Here is a 23,782-nt window from a genome sequence, read left to right as displayed (position 1 = left end):
GGCTGGGGTGCATCTGATAGAGCACTTGCCTAGCTGTGCAAGAGGCCCCGAGTTTGATCCCCAGCACTATCAGAAAAGGGAGAGAAAGAAATAAGGAAACACAGAGCAGCCCTGGCAGACAGGGAAAATTGGGTCCTTTGCACTGAAAGAGTCAGCAAGTTTTAGACCCCTGGACTTTTCTTTCTTGATCCTTTACCTTTGAGGTTGTCAAGGGATAGGAAGGAACAGGAGGCATCCCAGTAGGGTCAGGTGTGTAAGCAAGTAACAGGGTGCTTACACCTCTTATTTGAAACAGGCCTGGAAAGAGGAACCCTCCTCCCCCACATCATCATCACAGCCCACTTTCCTGTTTTGAGCACCTCCCCGCTACACACACCCCAAGACCATCCCAACCCATCCCCAAAAGATTGTGTCTTAAGTAGAGAAGGTGGAAAGCTCCTAATTTTACAGAAGTTGAGGCCCAGAGTGGTCACGTGCTCACGTGCTCTCCTAGCATCACACAGTGAATTAATAACTGAGCAGTGGGGAAAGTCCAAGTTTTCCCAGCTCTTCACCTAAACCACCTTTGGTCCTCAAATAATTACAGCGCGCCAAGTACATGCAAAATACTACACTAGAGCACACGGGGGATGGAAAGCGGAGGGACACCTCTGTCCTCTAGGGCCACTGCTCAGTCCCTCTGCTGCTGTAATGGGGAGCCCCAGGTCGGTCCACCCCAAGCAGCCATTCTGCCTCTCCCCTGCAGGAGCTTTATCATCCCACAGGGTAGCTGAGAGGTGTCAGGGATTTCAGGTCCCAGGGGCAACCCTTATCTAATTAATAAGGGACAGAAATGGGTAGACAAATGCCCAGCCTTGGGGAAATTCAGTGGCATGGGGTTTTCTCATCATTGCTTAGGAAACCCACAGTCCACGGGGTAACTCCCTCAGTAACCACGCTTCACGGCTTTTCTCGATTCTCTTCTGTCTCTCTCTCTTTCTCTTCTTTTGGTACTAGGGACTGAACTCAGGAGAAGTTCACTACTGAGCTACTTTTTATTTATCCTCATCCCTTTTAATTACTTGTTATTTTGAAACAGGATCTTGCTAACTCACCCAGGCTGGCCTCCAACTTGGAATTCTCCTGCCTCGGCCACCTGAGTAACTAGGGTGACAGGCATGTACCACTCTACCTGCCCCTTTCCCATCTAATTTTTCCATTTCCTCCCTCCAGCTTCCAAGGATCACCTCCACAATAAACTACCTGCACGTCAAATTCTTGTCTTGGGGTCTATTTTCAGGGGAACCCACACCAGAACAAACACGTATCTCTGAACTGATAGGGCGCCGTGACAGGATGGTGCCAACATGTTGCAGGGTGCACTTTGTTTGATACATTCTACGCTGGCTTCATTTAGTCCTCACAATCTTGCTGTGAGGTGGGCACCATGATTTTACCGAGTAAGAAACTGAGGCTAAGAGATTATCCTGGCCAGATGCCTTGGCTGAGCCATGAAGCCTGGCTGTGTGCCCAGACCTGTCTTCCTCCCAAGCAGCTGCCTCATAATGACACATAGGACCGTGTGGGGCTCTCAGCACAGAGGAATAGGGGTGGGAAGACTTCCTGGAGGAGGTGGGTTTGACTTGGGCTTGAAGGCAGGGTAGACTTCCACGGGACTGATGGGAAAGAGGGAAAGTTCTAGGCAGAGGTGAAGAACCTCAAAAACAACAGCAAGGGGTTGGGCCTGGCTGGCAGGAGTGTGTCCTGGGGCAAGCTGAGATGGCACTGTGAGGCCTGAATACCAGCCAGGGTGGGGGTGGTGTCTTCCCCCCACCACCTGATGGCCTGTCAGAGAGGAGTCTGGGGACTGGCCAGCAGGGCCCCACTCAGGTGTGGGGGACAGAGGGTTCCCACCTGGTCTGCTCCCCCATTCCTGGCTAGGCACCCCTGGTCTCAATCATCCCATTTCCAAGTAGTAAATAGACATGTAAAGCAACCGTTTCCATTTGAAGCTCTGCAGACTGTGGGGAGGAGGGCCTGCAGGCCATCTGGGCCCTTGTTTGGCAATGTTTGTGCTCACAACAAACCTGATAGACAGAGATTTATCGCCGTTTTCATTAGCTGGGGTTGGTTTGGTTTGCTGCTCTCCTACCACGGCCCCCTCCCCACATCCACACACATGTCGCAGAGCTACAGATTTATGGTGGGTGAGGGGGCCAGGGGCTCCGCGAGAGGGGAGAGAAGGGGCAGAGCAAGGTGTGGGCTTGGAGCAGGGAGTGGGGAGGAGATGCAGAGCCTCTGCCAGGACTGGGGTGGCCAGGAGCAGAGAGCTCCGGAGGAAGGCCCTGGGGGTGGGGGTGGGGTGTCTGTGGCCTAGCCAGTGGCTGAAAGACACCTGCAGCAGCATCACTCTCATGCAAACTCACGCCTCTCAGGATCGACACGACTACTGGGCACAGAAGCTGGTGAATTTTGCAGGGCTGGGTTTGTAGCTCAATGGTAGAGCATTTACCTGGCATAGGTGAGGCCTTGGGTTCAATCCCCAGCACCACAAAAAGAACAGGAGGAGGAGGAGGAGCAGGAGCAGGGGGAGGAGGAGGAGGAGGAGCAGGGGGAGGAGGAGGAGGAGGAGCAGGAGAGGAGGAGGGGGAGGAGGAGAGGAGGAGGGGGAGGAGGAGAGGAGGAGGGTTGGTAAGGCATCACCACGTCTCTAGGCCAAAGGCCAGGAAGCATGCAGATCTGTGGCCACCAAGGTCCACTCTGGTCTGACCTTATTTGACAAATGCTTGTCTAGTTTCCCTTGTGTGCCAGACACTGTTTGGTGGCTTTGAATATTTTCACTAATTTCACCCTCAAGACAGCCTCTGAGGTGACTCTATTCTTGTTCTTTCCCTTAACACCAGGGTGTGCCCCCCCGCCCCCCCCACAAGAAGGAATCTGAAAGTGTGTTCCCAGTTGATGCAGAAAGCATTTTCCCCCTGGATGCTCCTGGGACCTTCCCACGGGTTCCACCAAGGACCCCTCTCTTAGGTCTCCTCTGCCTCCTGTCCTCCAGGACTGCTCAATCCCAGGCAGGTGTCCTGTGCCAGCATAGACCCGGCCTTCCCTGTCCTCCTGTGCCCTGCTCACACCTTCACCCATCACAATCCATCTAGCCCTGGGGCTGGGGTACAGCTCAGGGGTAGAGCGCTTGCTGCATAGCACGATATGCCCAGGGTTGGACCCCAGAACCTCAGGGCAGGGGGATCCCTCTAGCCTTCAAGTCCATCTGGACTCCTCCAAGAGGCCACTCCTTGCTCAAGGGGACTCAAGTCTTACAGAGAAAGACAGTGAGAGCTGCCCTTGGAATCATCTCAAAAGAAGAGAAGTTTGGCTCCCACCTCTTACAACCCAGAAACTTGTGCACTCTAGGCAATCATTCTACTACTGAGCTACATCCCCAGCCCCAGTGCAACTTTTTATACAGAGTTCCATGTTGGATTTCATTAGAATGAAGGTTAAGAGGAAAAATAAGTTTTAACTTGATAATCAATCCTAACAGTCATTTTATAAATAAGAAACCAAGAACAGAGAGGGCGAGTGATCTGCCCAAGGTCACACAGTGAGTTGATGTCAGGGCCAAAGGCAAGCCTCCCTGATGTTCCTTCCATGTGATGTTCCCCTGGTGTGTATATCCCTATTCCTATGAGATTGTAAACTCTGCAGAGCAAGGACCAGAATAAAACATTTCAGTTCCCACGAACAAGCAAGTGATGGCTAAGTGTCATTTGATGATATATATTTAAAAAAAAAAAAAAACAGGGAGAGAGAGAGAGAGAGAGAATTTTAATATTTATTATTTTTTAGTTCTCGGTGGACACAACATCTTTGTTTGTATGTGGTGCTGAGGATCGAACCCAGGCAGCACGCATGCCTGGCGAGCACGCTACCGCTTGAGCCACATCCCCAGCCCCATTTGATGATATTTTTAATCCCAAGGTAGGCAGCTTTCCAAGGAGCCCATGTCACCAACTTGCCTTTGTGGGCCCCAGATGGGGCAAGTTGTAAGGCTGAAGCAAGGTTGGGGTGGGAAAACATAGCTCCTTATCCCTGAGAATTCCTTTGTATAGAAAACCCACTGCCGAGCATTCTCAGTGGGCAAAGCACCTTCCTCCCCAGCCCAGCCCACCCCAGCCGTGGCCCTTGCAGAGAAGGTGGGTGAACCGAAGAACATCAGCATCCACCAGCCTATAACTGCAGCCCCACCCAGTGCCTCCCTAGGGATGAGGCCTGATCTCCAGACAGTCTGAACTCTATCAGGGTTGATGCGGCTCTGACTAAGGCAGGATTCATCGTGGTAAAGAAGGAATTCTCTAGCCACATGCTGTTGGGTTCCAGTCCTAGCCCTGTGCTGGGTTTTGAGAAACCCTGGGTAAGTTACTTAACTTCTCTGTGCCCTGGAAATAGGGATAAGAACATCTGGAACAGTGCTGGGGGCTTATTAAAAGGATCGAATGGCGGTGTGCCCTTTGGGAGTCTGAGACAGGAGGATCACAAAGTTGAGGCCAGCCTGGGCAATTTAGGGAGAATCTGTCTCAAAATAAAATGTAAAGGGCTGCGGGTGTACCTCAGTGGTAGAACGCTTGCCCAGAGCATGCATGAGGCCCTGAATTACATCAAGGTCCAGTACCTTAAAAAAAAAAAAAAAAAAAAAAAAAGGGGGCTGGGGTTGTGGCTCAGTGGTAGAGTGCTCACCTAGCACGCAAGAGGCACTGGGTTCGATCCTTAGCACTACATAAAAATGAAATAAAGATATTGTGTATCCACCTACAACTAAAAAATAAATATTAAAAGATTGGCTAGAGAATGTTAGGGCCCTCAGCAAGGGCCTGGACCCCTTTGCCGACCGACATCTTCCTGTGAATGGGGTCCTCCAGAATTATTAGCAAGGGAGTTGCTTGCCGAAGCCCTCAGAGATGAAAGAATAGCATGGATGTCACAGAACAGGGGGAGTTTCCCAAGGCCACAGACCTCCAGGGCACAGCCTGGTCACTGAGGATCCCCTTCCCAGAAACTCTGAAAGTAGGACAAGAAAAATCTGCCACCCACCCAAAGCAACTTCTCCTCCTTCCCTGAAATGCCAGGCTCGGTCCCTTAGTGTGGCTTAAAAGTTCCTTCCAAGGGGCCATTTCATGAGATAGTGATAATAAATGCTTTCTAGAACTCCTTACATGCCAGACCTGGTATCTTCCCCCAGGAAACTAGGAGATGGGGAAACAAGGACAATGTCATTATTTGGTCTTACAAGGAGGCAGCTTTTGCAGAAGAGCTAAACAACCTGCCCCGCACCATGAGCCCCAACAGTTGATCTGGGCTTTGAACCCAGGCAGTCTGCAAGCTCTTCACCCCCTGGGCATGATGTCAGTGGCCTCCCCAGCCTCTGACCACACTGTGCAAAGACCTCTTTAGTCAGTCCATCCTTCTCCCCGCCCAGGTCACATCATGTCCACATTTCTCACTATCAGGCTGGGATCTGATTCTCTTTCCAGTTGAATGGAAATTACCAAAGCCCAGGGGCCCTGGGGTAGGGTTGGGAGGGGAGGGAGATCAAGGCAAAGAAGACATAATCCCGGCCCTGGGGAGTTTCCACTCACCCCTCTTGGACCAGGCGAAGTACAAGTGGAGGCCTACATTCCATATGTCTAAATATTTAACAGTTATAAATCAAGTTAACAAACTGTTAAATAAAATATGTTCTATTCTCCTTTGCTAACACATATTCCTTCTAAAGATCTGAGAGGCCAGACCTGAATGTAGAGTTCTAGGCCTCTCGGAGTGGGAGGAAGGCCTCTGGGGCTCCCAGTCCCTGCCCCGCCCCCCACCTGCCTCCCTTTACTTCTTATCCCCGACTTTGAAATATGAAGGACTTCAGAAGCACATGGTGTGGATCCCCCAGTCTGCACACCCAAGCTCAAAGCCACAACCTGGTCTCCCCTGAGGAGAAGGTGGGACCTGGAGAGGAGGCCCGCACAGCCCCTTTGGGCAGGGAATTCTGGAGCGGAGTCTAGTGGCTCAAGGTGGGCTCTGCAGACCCCCCAGGGAGCTGGACCAGAGGAGGCCCTAAGTTTGCCTCCAGGCCCTGGGGCTGCAATGGGTCCCTCTCATTCCTTCTGTTTCCTAATCCCTTCATCCAGCCAGCCCACATCTGAACAGGAACACTCTGTGACTTTCCTGTCTAAGCACTTCTCCTGGCCCCAACACGGCTCCTCTGGCCCAGGCCCCCACCATCTGTTCCTGGGTCGCCAGGACAGCTTCCCAACTGGTTCCCCAGCCCTGCCCCCTCTGCAGCCAGATTTCTCCAGCACAAACTGGACCTTGAGGAGTCCATGCTTACCGTCCTCGGGAGGCTCCCTGCTGTCCACAGAAGGCCTAAACAATGCAGCGAGGGCACTTGGAGTGCGGCTCCTCCCAGCCCCCGCCCTGCCTGTAAATGATGCTCTGACCCGTCTGCACGGTGTCCAGTCCCTGAACAGAGGACTTCTCAACCCCACTCTCTCATCTCCTGTCTGGATTAACTCCTCCTCCTTCCAGATTCGCCTTTGTCATCAAACCTCCAGCAACACTTTCTCATCAATAGCCGGTCCCCACCCGCAGGTCCGTCACAGGGTCCCTATGCTCATATTGGACATCTACCCTGGATTACAGCGATCTCCACCACGGCCCCCTCCCTGTGCCCAACACCTCCATCTCTTACTGGACTATTCCAGTATCTTGCTCCCTAGACTCCCTGCTTCTACTCTTGCCCCCTCCTTTGGTTTGTCCTCTGCCAGCCGCAAAGTGAGCCTCTGAAAACATGTTTGCTCCTGAGCATGGTGGCACACACCTGTAATCCCAATGACTCAGGAGGCTAAAGCCGCAGAATTGTGAATTCAGGGTCAATGTCAGCAACTTGGCAAGACCCTGTCTGAAAAATAAAAAACGAAAAGGGTTGGGGATGTAGCTCAGTGAGAAAACCCCCTTGGGTTCCATCCTCAGTACAAAAAAAAAAAAAGTTTGCTTACGTCACCCCCTTGCTCAGAGTACCACCAATGGCTCCATCTCACACCAGAACCCAAAGATCTTGCTAGGACTATGATCTGGCCCCTTCTCTCTCTGACTCATCCCCTCTTCTCACCTCACTCACTGTGTTCTAATCACCCTGGCATTAGAACACAGGCATTCACTCCTCTCCCAGGACCTTTGCACAAGCTGTCCCCTTTCTTAGGTTCCTGTTCAAGTATCCCTGTTTCCAAACCCCTCTTTTTCTTTCTATCTGGGTTTTCTGCATTCTACCTGATGGATTGTATACCTCTTTGTGTATGTATTTCTGCCTCTTTCTTTCTTCTTTCCTTCCCTCCTTCCTTCTTTCCTTCCTTTCTTTCCTGCTTACAGTTTTGATGGAATCCAGGGTATCATATATCTGAGCTACATCCCAGTCTATCTCCTTCCATCATATAAGTTCCCTGAGCATAAAACTTTTTGCCCTCTTCAGTGTTCCTGTGACCAAGAACAGGGTCTGGCTTGTAGTTGGTGCACAATAAGAATTTGTCACCATGAGAGCAGGGCCTGTGGCTTATTGATCCCAGCATCTCTGTTGCCAGGGCACATAAATGGACATGTTCATGTAGATGGTAAAGGAACAGAGGGCAAGAGCAGGGCACGGAGATGGGTAGGTGCTAAGGGGGTCCAGGGTAGAGGGTGCTGGAAGGTAGGGTGGGGCCTAATTACAGAAGGAGCCAAAGGCTAGGGGGAGGATTTGACCCCATCTGGCATGGAGCCATTGCAAAGCCTTATGCTAGTGAGAATTTTATGCAGGAACTAGAATTTGGGAGAAGAATAGGAACAGAGAGCTGGGACTGATTTAGAGATTGAACAGAGGAAAAGTGTCAACTTTGAGTCAGACACTTCTGGGCCTCTTAACCTGGGCTTAGTCACTTTCTGACTCTGAAAATTGGCCGTGAACACACCAGGCCCAACTGCCTCCCAGGGAAGCTGGGATTTACCTGAGAAGGTGTCTGAGGGAAGGGATAGATGTAAGGGGCTGGGGGTCGTGGGGTGGGGAGGGGCAAGGACCAGGAAAGGGGCAGGGAGATGACTGGAAGGCATTACCTCCCACCCAGGCCTTGGTCAGCAGGGAATGGCTGGGAAACAGGGCAGCAGAGTGCCTCAGTGTCCCCTCCCCCCAAGCCCGCCCACCCCCAGGCTTTACTCTGGGTCAGTTGGAGCCTGAAGTGGCTTTTAAGCAATTAGACTGAGCGCTGGGCACTTGCAAATCTAATTGTTTCAACAGCCCTTGAAGGACTAGAGTCTGAGCTCTTCAAATGCCAGAGAAGAAGGAAACCAATGGTGGTGGAGGTAGGAGGCCCCGCTTCTCTGTGCCTCCCACCATTTCTCTGTGTTCTTGGGCTGGGGGCAGGGCCAGTTGGGGGTGAAGTGTCCCCCTCCCAGAGTCTGAGGGCTTGTGGCCCCTCCCCTGCACTCCTTCAGGTCTGCAGGGAACTGTCCGATTAAACTGAGCGCCCTCCTGGCAGAGCTGGTGAGAACTGGGGCTATGGATAGGCAGACTCCTACCAGCACGGAAAAGGGTCCCTCCCCACCTCAGAAAGCAGGTCAGCAGCCTCGCTGTCACACCAGCTCAGGACTGAATGCTCAAGGATAAAAGAAAAAAAAAAAAAAAAAAGCCCTTGACCTCGGGGGAGCCCTCTGGTTTGGTGACAGAGAAGAGATCTGCTCCAGCTGAACAGAAATTCAGGGAAGTTGATCCTAAGAGAGGGTAAAAGCACTTGCGAACCTGGAAGTGGTGGGAGTGGGCCCAGAACTGGACGCGATAACTGGGGAACAGCGCCTCCCAGAGGAGGTGGTGTCTGAGCTGAGACTGAAGGGAGGTAGGGTCTTGCAGGTCAAGTTCCAAAGGAGGACACTTTATGAGCTCAGAGAATGCACCTGGACCCAAAGCAGCCCAAGGGAGGGTGGAGGACCCAAGGACCCTCCTCCTCCATGCTCAGACTCAATTTTCTTGTCTGGAAAATGGGCTACCAGCCTAGCTCAGTGGGTTCCACTTGAGATCTCCTAAGCTTTGGAGTTCCACAGGGAAGCTTTGGCCACTTCAGGGGACAGTGGAGAGAAAAGAGTGGGCAGAGTCCAGTTCCCCACCTTCAACTGGAAGGTGCATCTTCTTTTAGCCATCTTATATTTTGGATTTCAGTGTAAATTAAATTTATCAGAAGGCTGTACTCTCTGTAAACTATTGGCCTAGATGACGCATGGAGCCCTTACAACCCTGAGCTCAGGGTCTTCCCTGCTGAGAAGGACAAGGAGTAAAACATGTCCAGAGCCCTGATGGCCAGTGGCCCCTTTGGAAATTCTACCCCAAGTTATGATGTCCTCCCTGGGTCCCTGCCCAGCTGCCTTCAAGACGTCAGACCCTCAACCAGACTGGATGCGTCCTGGTGGGTTGGTAGGTGAAGGTCAGTCATTGAGCACCTCCCTGGGCTGGTAGATCACTTGCCTGGCAGGCACAAGGCCCTGGGTTTGATCACCAGAACCACAAAAAACCAAAGTCCTCCTTTTGGCAAAGTCCCCAAACTTTTTTCAAAAGGATAAACTCCCTTTCCTTTCATCAAAGGTACAAATAAAGAAAGGCTGGGACTGCAGGTGAGTCTTCATGCAGTCACAGGGTGGGGGTGTCATTAGCTACAAGGCCCTCAGCTTGGATAGCAGCCCACTAAAGCACTTGGGGATGTCCTGGTGAGGCCTTTGTGAAGGGACGGGGGGGCTGTCCAGGAATGCTAAAGGAATCATCCAGTAAATCCAAGAATGAATGGAGAAAGAGGCTTTGCCAAGATGCACTTTCCCCTTGAAAGGGTCAATTTAGACACTGTTATCCGTCATGTTTACCTTGGTGTGAATGAAGTATCTTACAACAAGAGTTGCCAGGAGGAAGAAAGGTTTTGGAAACCGGATGTTGCTATATAAAGGAAAAATAATACATAAAGAAAGGCGATGACTGCAAGACACTCACCCAGGTGGCTCTGTCTCCACCTGGGCTACCTTGCCGCCCCACCTTCCCTCACCCAGCCTCCTCCCCACACTCTCTCTTCTTTCCTGGCTGGAAGCACACCCCAGATCAGGGCCCAGGTGCTGAAAGGTGCTTTCAGGGAGAGGGGAAAGGCATTTGGCTCCCAGCTGGAGGACCTGCGGAAGACGGTGTCAGTCAGTGCCATCTCGAGGGGTGTGGCCCTGTGAGGGTAAACACAGAGGAGGGGAGTGGCTTCCGGCCTCAGCTCTGGGCAGCCAGAGGAGTGGAAATTCCTACCTGGCCTGCTGCTCCCTTCCCCACCTGCCACGGCAGCAATTTCACAAACAAACAAGGCAGAGGCGGAAGTCAGTGGAGTCTTTACAATAACATCTACCCCTGCCCAGTGCCTCTGACCTTGGAAGCTCCGAGGACAGGCCACAGCTCCAGCTTCAGCACCTAAGACCCCAGGACAGCCCCACACTGTCCTGCATCCCCTCCCTGGTCCTGTGCTCCCCTGGGGACAGCTTCCACCTACAGAAGCCCATGCAGGTTTCAAACAAACAGACAAAACTCCCATTGCACAGGCTGAGAAGGCAGGTGTGGGCTTAGAACAGGTCACTTCACCATTTGCCATTCCAGGGTCTTCTTCAGTGGACAAAAGATGTGAAGAGAGTCTGAGAAATATAAAGTGCCTCAAGGGTCAGGAAGAAGTATCAGGCCATTTACTGTGGGTTCAAATCTTGCCTCCACCTCCCACTAGGTTTTGGGCAAGTTCCAGAGGTCTTGGTGCCTTACATTTATTTAGTTACTTATTTATTTTTGGTACCAGGGATTGAACCCAGGGGCGCTTAACCACTGAGCTACATCCTCAGCCCTCTTTAAATTTTATTTAGAGACAGGGTCTCAGTGAGTTGCTAGGGCCTCACTAAATTTCTTAGGCTGGCTTCGAACTTTCGATCCTCCTGCCTCAGCCTCCGGAGCCACTGAGATTACAAGCGAGGGCCACTGCACCTGGCTGGTGCCTTCCATTCTCATGGGAGGTGCTCCTTGACTGATCTTGAAGTTTCGGGAGGTAGGTTAACTGAGATAATATATGCAAAATCATGCAACTCAGGCCCACAGCTGGTGGGGGTTAGTTCCCTGTCACTGATTTCATTGAACCTGACATTTTAAGAGGCACCATTATTTTACATTCCACTAAGAAAGAACTAATGCTCTCCATGGGCTGGGAGACTCCTTGGTCTTGGTGGACTACCAGGTCACTGGGAAGACGGGGACAGAAAGACACCTCTCCACAGCAGCGAGACTACATTCGGATGCATTTTAGAATCCCATGTCCAGGCTGCTTCTCAATGAAGCCCAAATTTCTCGGGTATGGCCCAGGTATCTCCCTGTGCCTTGGTTTCCCCAAATGCATCGATAATTACAGGTTGTCCTTCTGGGGGCCCATTGTATTTAATGTGTTAATTCGTGTAAGTGATTGCACACAAGGCCACAGAAATGCTGAAATAAATGTTAACAATTACTCATCTCTGTACCCCCAGGTGCTGGCACACACTAGATGCTTCCTGAATGGTGGCCGAAGGGAGGAATAGAGATGTAGACATTATCATGTGACTGCTCCCCACCCCCCCACAGCCCCACCCCGTGCGGCTGGGAGAGGCCCACTCTGGCCTCAGCCAGGGGGGGTGGAAGCCCAAGAACAGTCACCTGCCCAAGGGCCTTCTGTCCAAAGTCCACGGGGCCCCACCCCTCCCTGCCACTGAGGGTGGGCGCTGCCACACCCGGGCCTGCCAGGGCCTCCTGGAGTCAGTGACAAGAACCAAACCTCCCCCAACTTCTACCCCTCCCCTTTCCTGCTTTTATTATTTTCTTTTCCATAAAGATTAGTCTGAGCTGCTCCTCTATCAAGGCCCAGAGGATAAACATGTGGTCCGGAGGCAGAGAAACCCCAGGCCCGAAGGCCCCGCTGCCCCCTCCCCAGCAGCATAAACCCAGGGCTTTTAAGTAAGGAATGGTTTTCAGTAAATCTCTCCTATCAGCAGAAACCTTTGAAAGAGTTTGTTTAAAGGCCAGGGAGATAAACAGCAAGGAGAAGTGTTTGTTTAAGATGTATGTTCTGTGTGGCCACTCTGGGGCCCGGATTTACATCTGTGGGGAGGGGAGCCACTCAGAGCCCAGGGCAGGGGCCTCCCAGGGGTGCCCCAGACTCCTGGGTATGGACTTCAGCCCAGGCAGGGACCTGGGTCCTCAGGGGAGGGAGGAGCTAGACTGCACCTGTGGGTCCCCCTTGGACTTGGGGGCAGGAAAGGGGGAGCTGCAGAAGGGAAGGAGCCCTTCTCACCCTGTACAGGAGGGAAGAGGACCTGCTGGTCAGAATGCAGGCAGAAATCCCACAGGAAGCCAGTCCCCTTCTCCCACATACTGAAAGTTCAGAACAGGCCTGGGTCCCCCCACCAAAAAAAAAAAAAAAAAAAAAACAGGCTCATTCTCAGCAACCCAAAATGCACCATGGTTTGCATTTAGGTATTGAGAGCTCTGTGACCTTGGAGGAGCCATCTAACCCAGGGCTAGAGCTCCAGTTCTTCTCTGTTGTGAAAATACCACTCACCTCACAGGGCTTCAGGTTTCCCCTTCCAACTGACAAATGTGGACTGGGCACCTACTTAAGGCCCAGGACTGTTCTAGGCGCCTGGGATTCAACCACAAACAAAGCAGTCTCTGCCCTTTGGAGACTTAAAGGGAGACAGACAACGAACCTAACAGAAAGAAACTTCTCACTGTGGTCAACCTGACCCATGGAAGGAATCTGGGCAGGGCGTGAGGCTTCGGAAGGAGGACTGGGGTGGCTTCCCTGAGAAGGTGGTATTTGAAAGAGATGTGGATGTATGAGGAAGAGGGGCCTAGGTAGAACTGCAGCCAGGGCAAAGCCTGGAGGACTGGATCAAACACCAAACAGCAAGCAGGTACACAGCCCTGGAGCAGGGTCCTGTGGTCAGTAAGTAACCACTAGTGCTGTGGTTGTCCCTGAAGCAGCCCCGGAGGGCTGTAATGGGCAGGGGAACCATGGGGAGGAGCAGGACTTATACAAGGTTTTTCCTGGAATTCCTTTCCCATTGAGTAGCAAAAAAGAAGGAAGCTTTGGAGATGAGGAGAGAGGAGACTGAGGACCAAGTTCATTTCACAAATGCAACGGTGCCCCACGGGTCTAAGAGCAAAGGCACCTGGATTCCCAAGGAAAGTCCTCTGCCTGGGTCAGGAATCTGAGCTTCCACCATGGCTCTGCCTGGTTTTTCTTTCCTCTCCACTAAGTAAGATTAACCCTTCCTCCTCTTCCCAGGTGGTTGAGACGGATGAAAGGAGGTATGCTGGATGCTCAGTAAGTGCTGTGCCTGACCAGGAGCCCTCCCTCATCCTTCTAGGACCCTTTTTGGCTCTTCCTTGGGCGGTGAAGCTGGATGGATAACCAGGTCCTAGAATTAGAGGGGAAGATGCAGGACAGTTGAGCTGTCTTCAGGCAGCTGAAGAACCATCTCACATTCATTCCTGAGTCTCCACAAGGAAGGTAAGAATTTTAGGGAAACAGGATTTTGCAAAAAAAAAAAGTCCAGGGCTGGGGATGTGGCTTAAGCGGTAGCGTGCTCGCCTGGCATGCGTGCGGCCCGGGTTCGATCCTCAGCACCACATACAAACAAAGATGTTGTGTCCGCTGAAAACTGAAAAATACATATTAAAATTCTCTCTCTCTCTCTCTAAAAAAAAAAAAAAAAGTCCAGGAGAAATTTCCTGTGATCGGTATTTAACAGTGGAATGGTCCTCTCTTTTTATTTTTTTCCCTTTGGTATTGGAGATTGAAACCAGAGGTGCTCTCAGATGTACCATTGAGCTACATCCCTAGTCCTTTCAAGAAAAAAATTTTTTTGAGACAGGGTAAATTGCTACATTGCCCAGGCTGGCCTAGAACTTGTGATCCTCCTGCCTTGGCCTCCCATGTCACGTGGCTGGATGGTCCTCTTTCGGGGTGCTGAGCTCCTGTGTTGGGTGGAGGTGGAGCAGAGGTTGGGGTGACCTGTTCTGGGAGCCATCAGGACACCCCCATTTCCAGAGCCCCTTCAAGCGCTGAGATTTAGGGTATACCATCACTCCTTCCTGGGCTTCAAAGTCCATGGATATTTTCTCCATTAGTTCAGGTAAAATTCACCTGGCCTGTGTCCTTAGTGTCCTGCTGTGTGACAGGCCAGTACGTCTGAAAGATAAGTCTGGGCTATATTTGGAATGGTCACAGATTAGCATGTGAGCCCTGCCAGGTACCTAGGTGCAGGTTAACAGGGTCTCAGATGTTCACTCAAAGGTACAAAGAGTGATGAGAATTTCCAGCACTGTGGGAAGGGCCAAGGGACAGATGTGTTTGGGAAAACATGCCCGAGGAGTTTATCAAATAGTTCCTAGTACCCTCCAACCCTATCTAGAATAAGATTGACTTTAGCAAAGATCACAAGTCATGGCTCCAAGATTTAAAGGGCTGGAGAGCCACCTCGGCCACTCCTCACCAACCCGCTGAAGTGCCAGGGGATCTCTGGGTAGCTTCCCCCTGCCCCGGGACACTGTGCCAAGGAGAACCCATGTGCTTGGCAGCTGTAAGCCAGCCCTTTTCTTTTCAAAGCTTCTGTATCGCCTTTCCCTCCTCCCCCTTCCTTCCCGCCTCCCCCCTCCCAAAATAAAGGAGGATGCCCCTTCTGTTGAGCACACAGCCTGTAATTTTGCTGTCAAATCTCAGCCAGGAGGTCAGTGTTGTGACTGACTGTGTAAGGATCGCTCCCTTAAGGGTAATTACACTAAATTCCCCTCTGAAGGACAGCTCTCTCTGGATAGAATACAAGAAAACCCCGCATCCCCATTCACGGAAATTCATGATTTCTGCGGCTGTCACTGGCACGCGAGAGACACTTCAAGGCGCTCCGGCTACTTGAAGTGAGGCTGCAGGGTGGTAGCCATGGCAGGACCCCGGCCACAGGAGTGGGTGGCCCAGCAGACCCAGGTTCTAAGGAGCATGGATCCCAGGCGCTGGAGCAGGAACTGAGCTCCTCTCGGGGTACCTCCCTCCACCTGAGCTGGCCATGCCCCTAATTGGGAAAGTAAGAAGGTCCATCCTCCTGCATGCAGCCCAGGAGAGGAAACCCCTTAGCCCTTGCTCATTCCTTTGTCTAACAGGTTGGCGCTGAGCATCTATTGCCTGCCCTCCACTATACCCAAGATGGGGTAGCAGGATCTGACACGGGGCAGTGGTCCCCTCTGGAAAGAGCTGGAAAATTCTTAAGCCAAACAAAGCACTTCCCATGTGAAAGGTGAATTCACATCCAAGCTCCCCCACCATCCCCAGCCCCCATCAGACAGGCAACATCTTGACCCTTGTCTCCTTCTGCCCTGAGGCCCCAAGGATGGCAGAAGTGGCCGTGACCTTGCAGGTCTAGCACCCCGGTACTTCCATTCTCCCTATCCAGGGAGACCTCGGCAGGAGTTGGGGAGTCACTCACCCACAACAAACAGTTAAAAGGAAGAAAGCGGGTCTGGCGATATCAATGCACTTTGATAACAATAAACTCTGCTTTTAATTTATGCTAATGTGTAGGGCTGTGGTGACAGTAAGAACTAAATTACAGAGTGGCTTTCGAGCCGGTAATTATCCCTCCATTTTTCGCTGCTCTGGAAGATGGACACACAATTATGCTCTCTTGCTGTATATTAATACAGATTCTTGACATCTTCAGCAGACCTGGAGCTGTCATCGAGCTTTTTGTCTCCTTTAATTGAAAATTAATGGTTACTGGGTTGCCACGGAAACAGAGGCCACGGACGCCAATGGCGCTCACGTCTCACCAAGGGACTGGCGGCGGCAGAGTCCGGAATGACCTTGAAAGTTAAAAGAAAAAAAAAACTTAAAAAAGAAGGGGAGAGGAGAGGAGGACAGGAGGGTGGGAGAGTGTGGGTCAGAGCTGAGAGACAGAAAGAGGAGAAGGAGAGGAGAGGGGGAAGACGAGAGAATTCCAGGAGGTTGGGAGCATGCATACTTGAGGAGAGGAAATTAAATTAGTAAGTTTTACCTCTCGATTTTTCTTCTTGCCACCCCCTGCCCCCTTTTAAAGACTGGGAGTAAGATCTCAAGCTCCAAAATCTGTGATTCTACTCATGTGTACTAGTAAGAATAACATCATCTGCCTAGAGTCCCCAGGAGGAAGGACAAAGGCGCCTGGATGCCATGGGAGGTGGCCCCAGACAGAGGCAGGGCTGGGGGTGCCATGGGGAACCTCCAAGGACCAAGAGGTCTGTGCTGTCAGAAATGGCAGCTGGAGAGGGGGCTGCTGCATGGGGCTCTGTGGGGTCCGGAGGGGGAGGGTCCCAGCAGGGGAAGCAAGGTTTGGTTTGCCCAGGAAGATAAGAGATGAAAAGAAGAGTGGCTCACTGAGAAACCCGGATGACAGCGGCTCTAGACTGGGAATGTTTTTTTAAGGGAAAGAATGGTGGGCCCAGCAAAGAGGCAGTGGGGACGCCCACATGCTTAAGAAAGAGAAGTGGGCTTCTTCCTAATCTGCCAGGAGCATAAGCTCCTGAGGAGCAATTCAATCCAATAATTATGGGACGCCTGCTGTGAACCAGTGTAAGCGAGACCTGAAGTTCATAAAAATGAACCTGCCTAGGAAGGACGGAACTCGGGGTTGAGGATAGACATGTAAATGAATGATCGCAAAGTTAGTTGCTCTCTCAAAGGTTTCTCCTACTAGGATGTTCGCTACAGTGTTGTTTAAAATAGCAAAAAATCTAGAAATAGCCTCTATAGCCAATAAAAAGAGGATTCATAAAATGACATGTTTTTAAAAGAGTTTTCCAGAAGCTGTAGCAGGGTCCTGGCATCTTGGATTATGTTAAGAAGATAATCCTGAGACGCAGGAGGCTGAGACCAGAGGATTGTGAGATCAAGGCCAACCTAGGCAATTTAGCAAGACCCTGTCTCAAAATAATTTTTTTTTTTTTTTTTGGATACTGGAGATTGAACTCAGGAGTGCTTTACCACTGAGCCATATCCCCAGCCCTTTTTTATATTTTATTTAGAGACAGGGTCTCAGGCTGGGTGTGGTGGTATATACCTGTAATCTCAGTGGCTCCAGAGGCTGAGACAGGAGGATCACAAGTTCAAAGCCAGCCTCAGCAACAGTGAGGTGCTAAGCAACTCAGTGAGACCCTGTCTCTAAATAAAATACAAAATAGGGCTAGGGGTGTGGCTCAGTGGTTGAGTGCTCCTAAATTCAATCCTCAGTACCAAAAAAAAAAAAAAGAAAAAAAAGAAAGAAAAAGAAAAAGAGACAGGGTCTCACTGAGTTGCTTAGGGCTTTGCTAAATTGCTGAGGCTAGTTTTTATCCTCCTGCTTCAGCCTCCTGAGCCACTGGGATTACAGGCATGTACCACTGCACACAGCTCAAAATAAAACTTTTAAAGGCCTGGGAATGGTAGTTCAAGGGTAGAGCCATTCTAGGTTCAATCCCCAGTACCCCCTACCTCCACACCCCCCAAAAAGGATTATGTTGAGAAGAATATTTAATGGTCTGAGAGGAAGTTCTTGAGTATTATTTAATGAAAAAAAATTGTTTACAAAATTGTGATATGTTCATTCCTCCATGATCAGATTTCTAAAATGTTCATGATACATGTACATTAAGCATATTCTGCTGCAATAAAGTTACATATATAAGCATGAGCATATGTGTGAGGGTGAACTTGAAAAAAAAAACAGCAGAAAAAGGAAAATCTTACCAGGTTTATCTCTGAGTGATCAGATTAAGGCTGATCTTTCTTTCCTTAGACTTTTCTATATCTTCCAAATTTTCTGTAATAAATACACGTGGCTGATTAACAGGGAAAAAAAGAAGAGGTGTTTTTAAAATTAGCTTCTCTAGAAATCAGTCCTCCGGAGATAAAAAATTCCTAGCAAGATACTCCCTGCACATTTCTGCAGAGACTGGACCCCTGTGCAGGATTTTCCCACCAAAAAAAAACAGACTCAAAGACCCTTCTCCAAAGACCCTTCTCCTAGAACCCCATCCTAGGCCCTCAGCCTCCCCAGACCCTCTCCCCATCCCAACCCATTGGCCAGTATGTCTGGAGAAGGGTGGGGAGTTGAGGACCCCAGGAAGGACTGCAGGTAGACAGGTAAGCAGACCATGGGGCCTAGACGGGGGAGACGCCTGGTTCCTGGGTTAACCTTTCGGGTAGTGCTGCTACCTTCAGCCGCATACTCACACTTGGTATAGACCACCAGCTCCTTGAGGGCCAGGTAAGGGGCACATTCATTAGGACCTGGTATCTGGCTAGAACTCAATAACCACCAAATTGAAGATCAGCCTTGGGCGTGTATTAAGTAACTGCCCAACACTGCAAATCCAAGGTGGATATTATTATTCCATTTCACAGATTGGGCAACTGAGTCCAAAAGGGCAAATTGACTTGCTCCAACAGCTGTGGATGGTAGAGCTACAACCCAACCCCAGGGACTCTCTGCCTCTAGGTTTGTACTCTCTATACCTGCCCCTTCCTCACCAGGTCCAGAGAGCCCAGGTGCAACTAGAGTCTGAATTGCAAGGATTTCTGGAATAAGCCCCATCTGGGGAAGGGAACTTTGAAAATCAGTGTCTTATCATGGTCTTTGCATCTCAACTGGCCCTTGGAAGAGCTAGGAGAGAGTAGTCATGATACCTCTAGTTAGAGCAGGAACTTTGGAGAAATACAGGCTGGGGGTGGGGCTCCTTGGGAATGCACCCTCTCCACCTCTCATCAGATGCAGGCTTAAATCACACTTGGTAAACAAGAGTGCTGTCCTTCACCCCTACTCTACTCCCCCACCCCTGCCAAGTTTTAGCCACCAAAGTTAGATTTCCACCCTCCCTTCCTCCAGGAAGACTTCAAGCAATTGACTTCTGGTTGCCATGATTCTTCCTTCCCTCTGCCCCTATGATAATACACCAGCCTATGGCACATGACCTCTGTGGCCGGCTCTACTCCATGCAGTTTCATGTGTTCACTCCCTTCCTCTGCTCACCAACCTTATAAGAAGATGCTATAGTCTTATCCAAGGCACAGAAAGGCTAGCCACCTTGCCCAAGGTAACACAGCAAGTCAATGACAGAACCAAAATTCCAGCCCACACAGACTGAAACCAGAAGCCAAGACATTCTTTACCATGACACCATGCAAGGGTTTGAGGTCTCACTAGAATTTGCTGCATTGGATGACCTAGAAATCAGTAGCCCATTTGATTGGGTTCCTGTGACATTTCAGTGAGAAGGCAGGTTGGTACAGGGCCTTGCCCTACAACAGGGATCTTGCATTTGCAGACAGGTGGAAACAGGCTCCTCCCCTTTCTGATGGTGTATGGCACCCACTTCATTGGTGTGGAGTGCCTCATGGTGAGGTCAATTCTATCCTCACTGATCCCACCACCCACACTCAGGACCTGGGGATAGGGGACCAGGGGAGATGACTGGGAGCCCCACTGTCCAAGAGACTAGCCACCTGATGGGGACAGCATATGAGAAGGTTCCAGGTAAAGGCACCTGTGCTTCTGCCCCGCCCCTAGCTGGGCCTTGGGACGCAGAGCGCAGGCTCACTCTCCAGGGCTCCCTGCCCTTGTCCACCTCTCCCCTGTCCTTCCCCCACTCCTGCCTGGCCCCTGCCTGCTTCCCTCCCCACCCACTTTCCCAGAGCAAGAACAAACAAGAAGACAAACCCAGAAGCACAGTCAGCTTCGGAGGTGGCAGCGAGGGATGCGGGGAACTTGCCTTCATTTCCCCGGCTTCCCTGATCCCGACCTTAATCCCCGCTCAGCATCCTGTCAGCCCGGTTGTTCTCAAGCTGACATTGCTGCAGGCAGCCTTTCCTCAGATCTGCCTCCTCCGGGGACTTCTAAAGAGGAGCCCGAGGTTTCTCTGTTACAGCCGGCTTCACTCACTGCCCTCGAGCAAAGCCTGGGCTCCCTGGGGGCCGCAGGGAGAGGGGGCTGCGGGGGGCAGTGCCAGGTCTGACGTTTCAGAGGAAGAGGGAGGATGGAGGTGGCTGAACCCAGAAGCTTCCAGAGTGAGGGTCAGGCATGGGGCAGGGGCCCAGCCAGCACTGTCTCTTCAAAGCAGGGAGGGGCTTGCTCAGGTGTGCGAGCCTGAGAGACAGAGGGGAAACTGAGGCTGGATCCCAGGGAACTCCCGCTGTTGGCACCAGTGCTGGGGAAGTGCTGGCTGTGAGGGTCTTTGAATTTCTCAGCCTGCAGAGACATCTGGGGCTTGCAAGGAGCCTACATGAAAGAAAACTTGTATGTCCACATTGTGGGTGGACTTCTGAACCCCTGCTGGGTGCTAGGGGAGACACAGGAAAGGCAGCCAGTCACTTGGCTTTTCTGAGCCCCTTTTCTCTCCTCTGTGAGGCTGGTAGGGTCAGGACAGCAGCTTCCTTGCAGGGTCAGTGTGAAGGTTAGAGACAGACAAGGTGTGCAGAACACCTGGGCTCTGTCCACAGGGACACAAGAGTCTGGAGCTCTGTCAGGGTTTTCGTGAATGGGATTCTGTGCAGGGGGTACACAAGAGCATGAGGAAGTGCAGGCCAGTGTCCATGAGGGTCTGCACGAAGTCCCTGTGAAGCTGCTGTGAGTCCCTGTTTGAATCATGTTTAGCCCGTAGCCTGAACTAATGTCCAGACTCTGGCTGTTGCCATTGGCCCTTCTCCCTCCCACTAGCTCATGCCATCCCCAACCTGCCAAAGGAACAGGGGTGCAGGAGGCTCTTGGACATGCAGGTGGGGTGCTCCTTAAGCTGGCTCACATGGCCCTGCCCTCCTGGGACCTCCTCAGATCCACGAGTGCTCTAGGGATTGAATCCAAAGGTGGTCCCCAAGACCCCCAATGCTCAGCTCCCTGGGAGAGAGCTCAAGGTGTGTGCTGGGTGGGCTTTGCGAGAGTCCATAGGGACCCAAACCACAGAGATGCTGGGGAGCAGCAGAGAGGTTGCCTCCCCACCAACCTCTCCATTCCACAGAGTGGCAGAGACGGAGTCCTGGGGAAAGAGCTGAAAATCAGGATCTGGATGCTGACTCTCAGAATCCCAAAGGGGCTCCTGCTTGCGGCAGTAAACAGAGTGCTGAGTGCTGGGAGGGATGGGGCACGCCTGTAACCTTAGCTACTCAGGAGGCTGAGACAGGAGGATCACACGTTCCAAGCCAGCCTGGGCAACTTAGCGAGACTCTGTCTCAAAATAAAAAAAAATAATAATAATAATAAAAAGGACTGGGGATGTAGCTTGGTGGTAAAGCACCCTGAGTTCAATTACTGGGGAGTACCAAAAAAATTAAAACACCAGCTTTTCCCGTTGCCAAGACTTGCATAGTGGGGTGGCCTTATAAAAGTCACTAACACAGGCTGCGGCTGGGGCTGGGGCTCAGGGGTAGAGCGCTTGCCTAGCATGTGTAAGGCACTGGGTTTGATCCTCAGCACCACATAAAAATAAACAAATAAAATAAAGGCTTTCTGTCCATCTACAAATATAAAAAAATTTTTTTTAAGTCACTAAACCTCTCTGAGCTTTGTGTTCTCATTAGTAAACCGGGGATAGCATTGCCATCAGTGTTACAATGTGGCAAACATCAAGCAACATGTGTAAAGTCCTGGCACATCCCAGGCACAGAGCAAATGCTTTAAGATACACAGAACCCCCCTGTTGTCTCTCTGATGAGGTACGCATGCCTGCGAGCATTACTTGGTAATAAGAAATAGAATGTTTGAGTGTTTTAGATTCCAGAAATGGGTACGAATGGCAAAAATTAAAAAGCAGCCAGGTAAAAATGGTACCTACTAGGTGCTGACAAATTCTATTTCCTTCCCTCCCTTCTTCCTTCTAAACCAGTTTTATCCTTCTTCTGATCAGACTGCTTCCACACTGAGGGAAGTCAAATGCCCTTCTGATCAGCTTCTGTGATGGATGTGCCTCTATCTCAGCTTATGTGCGGTGATGTTGGCGGGTGGAAGCGAGTGGTGGGGGGTGGCTGCCTCCAGGGCCCACTTAGGACACTGTTGTCTCCAAGTCTTTGGGAAATGACCAGTCCCAGAACTCCCAATTCCCAGGAACTTGTTCACCAGGATGATTATCCTAGACACCCCCACCTGCTGAATCACCACCCTGGGAGAGGGAGCCTGGGGATCAGCCTCTGAGAAGCTCTCTCTGTATCTGACATGCATTAAATTTGAAAAGGATCTTCTTGGGCTTTGTCTCTTTTGCACTAGACCAGTGCTATCAGCTCTTAAATTAATGTTAAAAGTCCTTGTCTTGGGAATGTGGCCGTTCCTTCCCCAATCCAGGAGATCCCTGTGGGATACCCCTGCAGAAGCTGCTGAGCCACTGAGCAGGATTCTGCCCCTGCCCCTGTTACCCCTCCCCAACAGTTGGTAGGAGTTGGGGCTCCCAGTTCCATTTTCCACAGTGGAATCTGCAGAAAACAGGGTAGTTTCTGGTACTTCTGGGTTCCCCCAGCAGTGGCCTGGGGGAACAGTGGGGCTCCGTGTCAAATGAAGATATCATCTTCCTGCCCGTTCATAGACAAACCCAAGAGAGAGTACAATTCCTCCAAATGCCCCAAAGCTTTCCTGCCCTGGGGGTGGTAACCAGAGGAGCTTTCTGTCACTTCCTCCTTCCCTGGTTTGTTATGCAGGATGCTCCACTCAGTATTTGGGGAGTGGGCAGGAAGCACTTCTCAGATTTCTAATGTCCCCCATTCCCCCCATTCTACCCCCTACACCCTTATAACCCACTCCCACCAGCCTTAGCATGAGTGACGCTGGACCCTCACCAGGGAGGTGTCCCTGGAGGAGGGAGGCAGCGGTTATGTGAGGGTTCTGGCGGCTGAGGCCTGAGTCCTGGCTTCCCATCAAGCAGCTGAGCAGCCCACGGCCAGCCCCCCTCACCACCCGTCACCTCACCTGAGAAGCAGCCAGTAAATGTCCTGAGGCTTCAGAGACCACAGATGGAAGAGTGGTCCGTGAGCACGAGGAGTGGATTTTGTTTTAATTCTTATTTTATAGAACGGATCCTTCTGCATCCTCTCCCCCGTAACAGGTGCAGGCTACCTAGGAAGCCCCTTGTCCAACTGCCTCCTCTCAGGGAGTCCTAGCTTCAAGCTGTCTGGCTCTTAAAACAAGCCCATCTGTTTGGGAGGTTTCAGAGGCAGCTGGGAGGGGCCCCAGCCATCCCAGTTCCTTCCAAATTGGTAGAGTGGGAGAACCCCGTTCTTTGGCCGCCTCCAGCCATGATGTCTGCCCCCGGGGGTGTCAGGGGAGGCGGCACCAGAGGAGGAGGACGCTGGGAGCCCAGATCCCGAAACTCCCATGGGCGTGAGACCAGAAACCCAAACCCTGGCCCCCCTACCCCACCCCTCAAGCCACCGTCCGGAAAAAATAAACTATTTCCTGCAACCAGCTCCGAAACAAAGTCTGTGAGTGCGCTGTGACACATGTTACATAAATAGAAGCCGCAGAGGGGAAAAGCCTGTTTTCTCTTTCATTATTTATCACTCTCTAACCATCTCCAGCTGGGTGAGTAAACAGGCGCATTGGCCCATAATGAGGAACAGACTGCTGCCGTGGGGCTGCCGAGGGGCGTGTGCGAGTGTGACAGAGTGTCTGTCTGTCTGTCTGCCCCTGAGATGGGAGAGTGGGAGTCTGTGAAGGAGGAAGGCTTGTGGGG

The 23,782-nt window shown here is 51.3% G+C and overlaps 1 long non-coding RNA gene across 1 annotated transcript; it reads right to left on the bottom strand.

Annotated features, from left to right (window-relative positions):
- Positions 1-15,591: 15,591 nt before the first annotated feature.
- LOC114099251 (uncharacterized) lies at positions 15,592-23,439 on the bottom strand. The gene is made up of 3 exons (XR_003583857.2): positions 23,020-23,439; positions 17,823-17,914; positions 15,592-15,925 (listed from the first exon to the last, which is right to left on the bottom strand). It is a non-coding gene; the product is annotated as an uncharacterized lncRNA (long non-coding RNA).
- Positions 23,440-23,782: the final 343 nt, after the last annotated feature.

Source organism: Marmota flaviventris, chromosome 6 (assembly GCF_047511675.1).
Source record: "Marmota flaviventris isolate mMarFla1 chromosome 6, mMarFla1.hap1, whole genome shotgun sequence".
NCBI classification, from domain to species: Eukaryota; Metazoa; Chordata; class Mammalia; order Rodentia; family Sciuridae; genus Marmota; species Marmota flaviventris.
Note: the sequence above shows the minus strand (reverse complement) of the source record. Positions and strands in the feature narration are given on the sequence as shown.